The 8,357-nt window shown below is 41.0% G+C and overlaps 1 pseudogene; it reads left to right on the forward strand.

Moving 5' to 3' along the window:
• The window catches only part of LOC102255272, a 17,671-nt pseudogene extending 12,511 nt beyond the window's left edge, over positions 1-5,160 (forward strand).
• The last annotated feature ends 3,197 nt before the right edge of the window (positions 5,161-8,357 follow it).

Below are 8,357 nucleotides of genomic sequence, written 5' to 3' on the forward strand. Positions count from 1 at the left end.
AAGAGGAGAGAAGCCCCTGAGAGCTGCCCAAGGACCCAAGGCAAACTGACTCACCTGGCTCAACCCCCATAACTCACAGCTAATTAGGCATTAGGCTGAGCTCACACTCAGTCCCAAGCACTTCTAGCTTGCAAAGGTGTCCTTAAGGAATCAGCTTAGGGCAGTGATGGCGAACCTTTTGAGCTCGGCGTGTCAGCATTTTGAAAAACCCTAACTTAACTCTGGTGCCGTGTCACATAGAGAAATTTTTTGATATTTGCAACCATAGTAAAACAAAGACTTATATTTTTGATATTTATTTTATATATTTAAATGCCATTTAACAAAGAAAAATCAACCAAAACAATGAGTTCGCGTGTCACCTCTGACACGCGTGTCATAGGTTCGCCATCACTGGCTTGGGGATCCAGGACTGGAACTTATGCCCAAGCATTGAGGGTTCAGAGAGATAAAGCAGCAACAGGAACGGCCCAAATTTCTAGCTACAGCTTCCTAAGAAAGCTGCACCCTGGGCCTCCTCGTTAATCAAAGGAACGAATGTCTCTTTTTAACACTTTATATCTCATGCCTTTGATTAACTGAATCAATAAAGATGGCTTTATGAAGCCAAGCACTCATACTAGTAAATTTGGCTCCTAATTTTACCTACCAGGGGTAATATAGCATCTGTGGGGATCGCTAAATGCAGAATGAGTAGAGCATCTGAAATTGGCTAAAGAATTCTTTCATTGACTTAATTCAAATGAAGACAAGATGTGCCAAAGCCCAAGCCTGGGAATCAGTCCTCAGGAAATGATGCTAAATGTTGAAAATGCTTTATAGCCCTTGCTGGTTTGGCTCAGTGGACAGAGCGTTGGCCTGTGGACTGAAGGGTCCCGAGTTTAACTCTGGTCAAGGGCACATGCCCCGGTTGCCTTCTCGATCCCCAGTAGGGGGTGTACAGGAGGCAGCCAATCAATGATTCTCTCTCATCACTGATGTTTCTATCTCTCTTTCCCATCTCCCTTCCTCTCTGAAATCAGTAAAAGTATGTTTTTGAAAAATGCTTTATAGACATGAACGCCAGTGTCTCTCTCTGCCGCCTTCCTCTAATACAGTGGTTCTCAACCTTCCTAATGCCGTGACCCTTTAATACAGTTCCTCATGTTGTGGTGACCCCCAATTTCATTGTTACAAATTGAACATAAGTAAAGCATAGTGATTAATCACAAAAACAATATGTAATTATATATGTGTTTTCCGATGGTCTTAGGCGACCCCTGTGAAAGGGTCGTTCGACCCCAAAGGGGTCGCGACCCACAGGTTGAGAACCGCTGCTCTAATGTACTTAGGGAGGTCTGCTCTTGGTCCATGTTGTAGCCCACATTTCCCTTCCCTTCCCAGTCACCTGGTTCCTTCCTGCAGTCTCTGCTTCTCCTTGAGCCTTTACTCACACCCCCACTAGTCACAACCTGAAACTCCAGGATCTCCTTCCTTCACATCAACCAGTGTGAGGGGACAGGTGACCTGGGAGGTTGTGTCCTGTAGATCATTCACCAGAAATACTGAGATTCACCGATAACACATGACTGTGATGGGTGGCAGATTCTGAGGTGGTAGGGCACAACTGTATCAGTGAGGAGTGGCCTTGGCCACGTCCATGCAGTATAGCACAGTGCTTACAAGCCCAGACTGACTAGTTTACTAGCCTTTACTAGCTATGTGACTTTAAGCAAGTTAGTTAATCTCTCTGTGCCTCATTGCTCATCTGTAAAACAGAGATACTAATAATACCTACCTCATTGGGTAGGTGGTGTAAAGATTAAATTAGTATATATGCCAAGCACTTTGAACATTACTTGGCATGTGATAAATGATTATTATAAAATGAGGGGGGGTAGGAAGGCGAAGGGTACCAGAAGAATTTTAAAAATATATATATCTTTTATTGATTTCAAAGAGGAAGGGAGAGGGAAAGAAAGATAGAAACATCTATGAGAGAGCATCATTGATTGGCTGCCTCCTGCATGCCCCCCAACAGGGATCAAGCCCACAACCTGGGCATGTGCCCTGACCTGGAATCGAACCATGACCTTCTGGGACATAGGTTGACACTCAACCACTGAGCCATGCCAGCCAGGCGGTACCTGGAGAATTTTATTTCTCTTTTACATTAAAAAAAAAAAAAAGTCCAATCAATGGTAAAATATCCTCAGGTGAGGATTAACAACAACAACAACAAAAAACACCGAACTACAAGCCAGCAGGCAGAAAAACAAACAAACAGGCATCCCTATTACAGTGCACCCCAAGGTCAGGAATTGGCAGAATAGGTACTGTGGGTAATAATGGTGAAGGTGGAGCCAAAAGCAGGAGGATTGGTGGAAAGCAACTGCTTTGAAAACTGATGGACAGGTGAGCGTAGGCACATTCTGTAACCATTCAAAATGACATTTACACAAGGTCTTTCATTGGGGCATTGTTTGTGATAACATGAAATTTAAAGGAACCTAAATGTCCATTGTTTAGGGAACTGGTTGAATACACTAAAGTACAATCACACAGTGGAGTACTGGGCAGCCATAAAAAGCAATGAGGAAAAATTCTAATGGCTGGTATGGGCTGGTTGCCAGAATATACTGTTCAATGAAAAGAAGCAAGATCCAAGCAATGTAAAGAGGTGACAATGACCCCTTGACCAACCAAACCCCACGCATGCAGGAGGCAGCCGATTGAGAGATCGATGTTTCTATCTTTCTATCCCTCTCCCTTCCTCTCTCTCCAAAACACCAATAAAAATATATATTTTTTAAAAAGTTGAAGAAGAAGACATGGCCAACTGTGCTGGGTGTTAGAAAACCTTGCATTTGTACGGCCCTTTTAGCACCTACGATTCACTCGCATGCATATTTCATCATTTAATTCTCAGGACACCTCTAACAGGCAGATTTTTGTCTTTAAAATGAAGGCAAGACAATAACTCTTGGACTTGGGCTCTGCGATCAGTGCTCTTTGCCATGGCTGCCTGCATCATTCTGGCGGCCTTCCTTTGGCTCAGCCCAGTCTTGGAGGGTCCATCACCACCTCCGGCTGGAGGTGAGATGACAGTCCCCCAGGAAAAGCCAGGGAACTGGGATTTGCTTCTGCCACCCAAGAAAAATATTAAGTTCTACCATGAGTTTTTGAGACATACAACATCACGAAAGACTCAGAATGGCTTTGATAATTATTATGACCTTCCAAATTAAATAAACAATCTTCCAGCAGAAGTCAATCCTTTAGGGACAAAGAACACAGAAAAGGAGGCCGAATAACGTAGCATCTGCTTCCAAAGGAAGCCCCGTAACAATTTAAAGCACGGGGGATTTTTGACACATGGAATCTGGTGATTAATTCTGAAATGGCTCTGGAACAATACAGTTTGTAGCAGGGCAACCCTTCTGCTCTGCTAGTGAGGGGACTCACTCGATGCCAACAAGCTGCAGACGTGCGCACAGAAATGGGAAATGGGGGGAAGGGTTCCCATGGGACCTGGGGCAGAAGAGGGGCACCAGGACAGACCCTCAGGAGTCCTGCTAGTGCTAGGATCCCAGAGCTACTCGGAGAAATGGGAAAGGAATTTCTCACACCTGGCACCGCGGACAATACTCGCCCAAAGAAGACAGACAAAGGCTTTCCTGCATTCTGGGAACTCTGGGCAGAAACTCTTTTTTTTTTTTTTTTTACAAGTTTTACATTTTGATGTTACCTATATCCTTTTCTGTGTTTTTAAAAGAAACGCTTTTCTTTTGAATAGTTTTAAAGTTTTGTTTTCGTGCTCAGATCTTGAAATCATCTGGAATTTACTTTTTGTGTGTGGTATGGAATGGAGATTTTTTTTTAACTTTTTACAGAAAACCAATTTTCCTACTACCATTTATTAAACACCCACACTTTACCACTGATTAGTGAGACCACACCCATCATATACCGATCTCAGACTACCTGGGTTCTCTGTTTATGGTCTCTCCGTTCTGGTCCACTCATCTGTTTGCTTATTCCTGCACCATATCCACCATTTAAATTACGCTAGACATTAATCTTCTATATGAATTTAAGAACTATCTGTCAAAGGGCCACACAAAAATCTATTGGGAATTTTTGTGAGGGTCACATTGAATTTATAGATCAATTTGGGCAGAGTTGTTATTTCAAGATTACTAGAGTCTTCCCTTCCATAAACATGATTTATTCAGTTATTCTTACATGTCCTTTAAAAGCACTTATATTGTTTTTAAATAGGAATTTGCATTTCATGTCTAAGTATCTTATTTATCTTGCTAATGTTAATGGTGACTGTTTCCACATTCTCTCTTATGTTTCTACATGTGTTCTAATTGGATACTTCTCATGCAAAGAAATGGTATTGCTTTTTTTTTAATATTGAGCTTGAATGCAGCCACCTTGAAAATACCCATACTAGTTCACCTACTTTGTAGATTTTCTGGTAATACTGTGTGACTGGGACCGCCAGCACAGTGCTGTATACTAGTAATAATCACACGTCCTTGTCCTGCTCCTGACTTTAGTGGAAACGCTTCTAAAACTTAACCACTGAGAATGACGTTTGCTGTCAGCTTTGGTAGATATCTTTTTATCAAGTTAAGAAGGCCCCTTTGATTCCTAGTTTGCCGAGAAATGTTATCACAAATGGGCGTTCGGGTTTGCTAAATGCCTTTTCGGAACCTATTTAAATCATAAGGTTTCTCCATAAGGAAGACATCAAGCGTAGGGTCCAGGAAGTTGAAAAGTACAAAGCCGAAGATGAGAAGCAGCGGGGCCAAGTGTCTTCCAAGAATTCACTTAATCCTCTATATTCGACATGAAAGCAGCTGTTGAAGATGAAACACTTCAAGGCAAGATCAACGATGAGGCCAGACGGAAGACTCTTGACAAGTGTAATGAAATTATCAACTGGCTTGACGAGAACCAGACTGCAGGGAAGGAAGAAGCTGAACATCTGCAGCAAGAGCCGGAGAAAGTCTGCAGCCCCACCAGGACCAAGCTGCTCGGAGTAGAGTGCGAGCAGGAGGCATGCCAGGGGGAATGCCTCCAGGCTTCCCCGCGGGCGCGGGCGGAGCTCCTCCATCTGGCGGTGCCTCCGCTGGGCCACCATCGAAGAGGCTGACTACGCCAACCTGAGCACAGGTTTAGCTTTGCTCCACACAATAAATTTGTAGCAAATTCCATGGCAGTTTTAAAGCTGAGCTGTTCTGGTAAATAACGGGTAAATATAGTAAATCAGATTCCTGATACTGTACTTGACTGTGGACTATGTGTACAGAATAATAAAGCACTCCTTATAAGCACTGCACTGTAAGTGGGGAATGCAATGCCTTAAGTAAAACTGTATTAAAAATTGGCACCAAAAAATCTGTTGATTTTAATATATTTTATTAATTTATTTATTTTAACATATTAACTAATTTAATATACTTTCTAATATCATCCTGAAATATAGTTTTCAGCTTTCCAGCCGCTGTAGTCAGAAAGATAACACTTGAAGAAGGTAGAACTGACTGCTGCGTGCCAATCAACTATCTCTAATACATCCCATGATTTTAAAAAATCTCTACTATCCATGCATTTATGGGCACTCTGTTATCCTACTAGTATTTATCTCTGCCTCCTCTCCTCTTTCAATTGGTTTGCCAGATATCTGCCTATTTTATCTTTCCAAAAATACTGCTTTGGGTTTCATCAATCCTTTCTTTTTTATTTTCTGTTTCAATTTGTGCCTTTAACTTTATCCTTTCATCCCTTCTGCATTCTTTGGATTCAGTCTCTAGCCTTAAGGTGAACACTAAAGGATGTTTTCAATCTTCCCTATTTCCAACTAAATGCACTGCTCTACCTGCATCCCTCAATGTTTGGTGTGTTTTACAGGGTTTTGTTGTTATTCAGTGTTTTTTCCTGGTTTCTCCTTTGTCTTTTGACTTTGATTTGCTTATGGTGGCTTCTCTCTCTCTCTCTCTCTCTCTCTCTCTCTGTTGTGCAGAATTTTGTGGTCAAATTTGGAAAGACCTTCTTCACTCTACAGTTATGAAAGAATTTTCAGGTTTCCTTCTAGCAGTTTTATGCTTTTGTGTTGTACATTCATCTTCAGTCTTTAACCACTTTGAAGCTTTGCAGTATATGCTTTGTGGTAGAGATTCAGCTTTTTTTCCAGATGGCCCCCTGAGTGTCTCACTACAATTTATTGAATAACCTATCTTTTTCCCACCACTGATCTGTGACAATCTCTTTAATATACATAATTTTTTTGTATTTTAATCTTTTTTATTTTTTAATTCTATTTCATTGCTTTGTGTCTAGTCACTCATCAATACTCCATTGATTTCATTTTTGAGAGTATGTGTGTTTTTGAGAGTTTAAGGTCTGGAGGGCTAGTTCCCATTCATCCATCTACTTTTTCCATCTTCTTTTCTTTTTTTTGTTTTGTTGTTAATCCTCATCCAAGGATATTTTTCCACTGATTTTCAGAGAGAGTGGAAGGGAGAGGAAGAAGACAGAAAGAAACACAGATGTGAGAGAGACACGTCAATTGGTTGCCTCCTGCACACTCCCAGACCAGGGCCTGGATCAAGCCTGCAACCAAGGTACGTGCCCTTGACCAGATTTCATTGCTTTGTGTCTAGTCACTCATCAATACTCCATTGATTTCATTTTTGAGAGTATGTGTGTTTTTGAGAGTTTAAGGTCTGGAGGGCTAGTTCCCATTCATCCATCTACTTTTTCCATCTTCTTTTCTTTTTTTGTTGTTGTTGTTAATCCTCATCCAAGGATATTTTTCCACTGATTTTCAGAGAGAGTGGAAGGGAGAGGAAGAAGACAGAAAGAAACACAGATGTGAGAGAGACACGTCAATTGGTTGCCTCCTGCACACTCCCAGACCAGGGCCTGGATCAAGCCTGCAACCAAGGTACGTGCCCTTGACCAGAATCGAACCCGGGACCTTTCAGTCTGCAGGCCAACATTCTATCCACTGAGTCAAACCCGCTAGAGCATACTTTTTCTGTTCTCCACACTATTCTTATTTATTTTTCCATATGAATCACAGCATCAGCAACTTCTGGCCCTAAATAAGAGTTTGCATTTTTATTGTTTGTGCATTACTTTTATAAATTCACTTAGAGACTTGACCTCTTTACGCTGCTGAGTCTTCTGATGCAAGAACATGGAATGTTTTTCATTTGTTCAGGTCTCCTACAATGGTCTTCAGCAATATTTTAGTTTGCTCCATGTGGATATTATACATTTCTTATTAAGTTTGTTCTTAGGAATTTTGTTTGACAAGGGTCAATTGGCACTTGACATTCATTCTCATCTACAGGAGGCAACCAATCGATGTCTCTCACATTGATGTTTCTCTCTCTCTCTGTGTCTCTCCCCCTCCCTTCCACTCTCTCTTAAAAAATCAATGGAAAAAATGCTTCCTTTTGATAAGAAGGGGGATAAACATGAGATAATAAATTGATGCAAATATGTTTTTAACAATTATTAGTAAAAGCTTAGGGTGGCTACCCTAATCAGCCAGCCGCAGATTCTCCATAAATGAAGAGCATTTATTAAAAATTAAACACACTGCAGGAAGCTCTATACAACTAAATGAAGACTCTTGCACATAATACTACCCCTTTTATCTCCTTTAATTCTCCTATTCTTCTGTATCAGATGTTATGGCTCATAATGATTAATGATTATTAGTAAAACAGTCCTTTTTGAACAAAACTTAAGCTTATTAGAGTGCCACATTCCCTGAGTCTAAATGTGATTAAGAATACACTCAGCTTCAGCCTCATCGTTTGTAGTAAAATGCTACCCTTGGGTAAACTGCCCTTGGTTTTTAACTGAAAGTGCCACTGTGGTTTCAGCTGTGCAAACGCTGTAACATTATTCCTGACGGGCTCATGGGACGTTCCCAGGTGATTAGAATAAAGTTCAAATGGTGCTTCTTCATATCCTTGGAAAAGGTTAGACACAAGGAAATGGGAACTCTATGTCTAAGGTTTGCTAAATCAGAGTGGAAAAGCCTGGCCCTAGCACTCAGCTACCTTCATCTTTCATTCAATACAACTTGAACTTTCGGCCCTTTGATGAAAAGGATCACCCATTTATTTCATGTTCTGGGCTTGTTGGACATAGCTGCTACAATATACCTCGGGTTACGTCGCACTCAACGTACGTCGTTTCGTGGTTACATCCCCATCTTCCATTTATTTATATATAAAAAAAGTTCCGTCATTTCGACGTATATACATATGTGCTTTATGTTTTTATTATTTATTTACCACAAGTAAAGGTCAGGAATTGTTATCTTTCTTTTAAATGTTTTTTTT

The sequence above is a fragment of the Myotis brandtii genome, unplaced genomic scaffold (genome assembly GCF_000412655.1).
Source record: "Myotis brandtii unplaced genomic scaffold, ASM41265v1 scaffold191, whole genome shotgun sequence".
Lineage (NCBI taxonomy): Eukaryota > Metazoa > Chordata > Mammalia > Chiroptera > Vespertilionidae > Myotis > Myotis brandtii.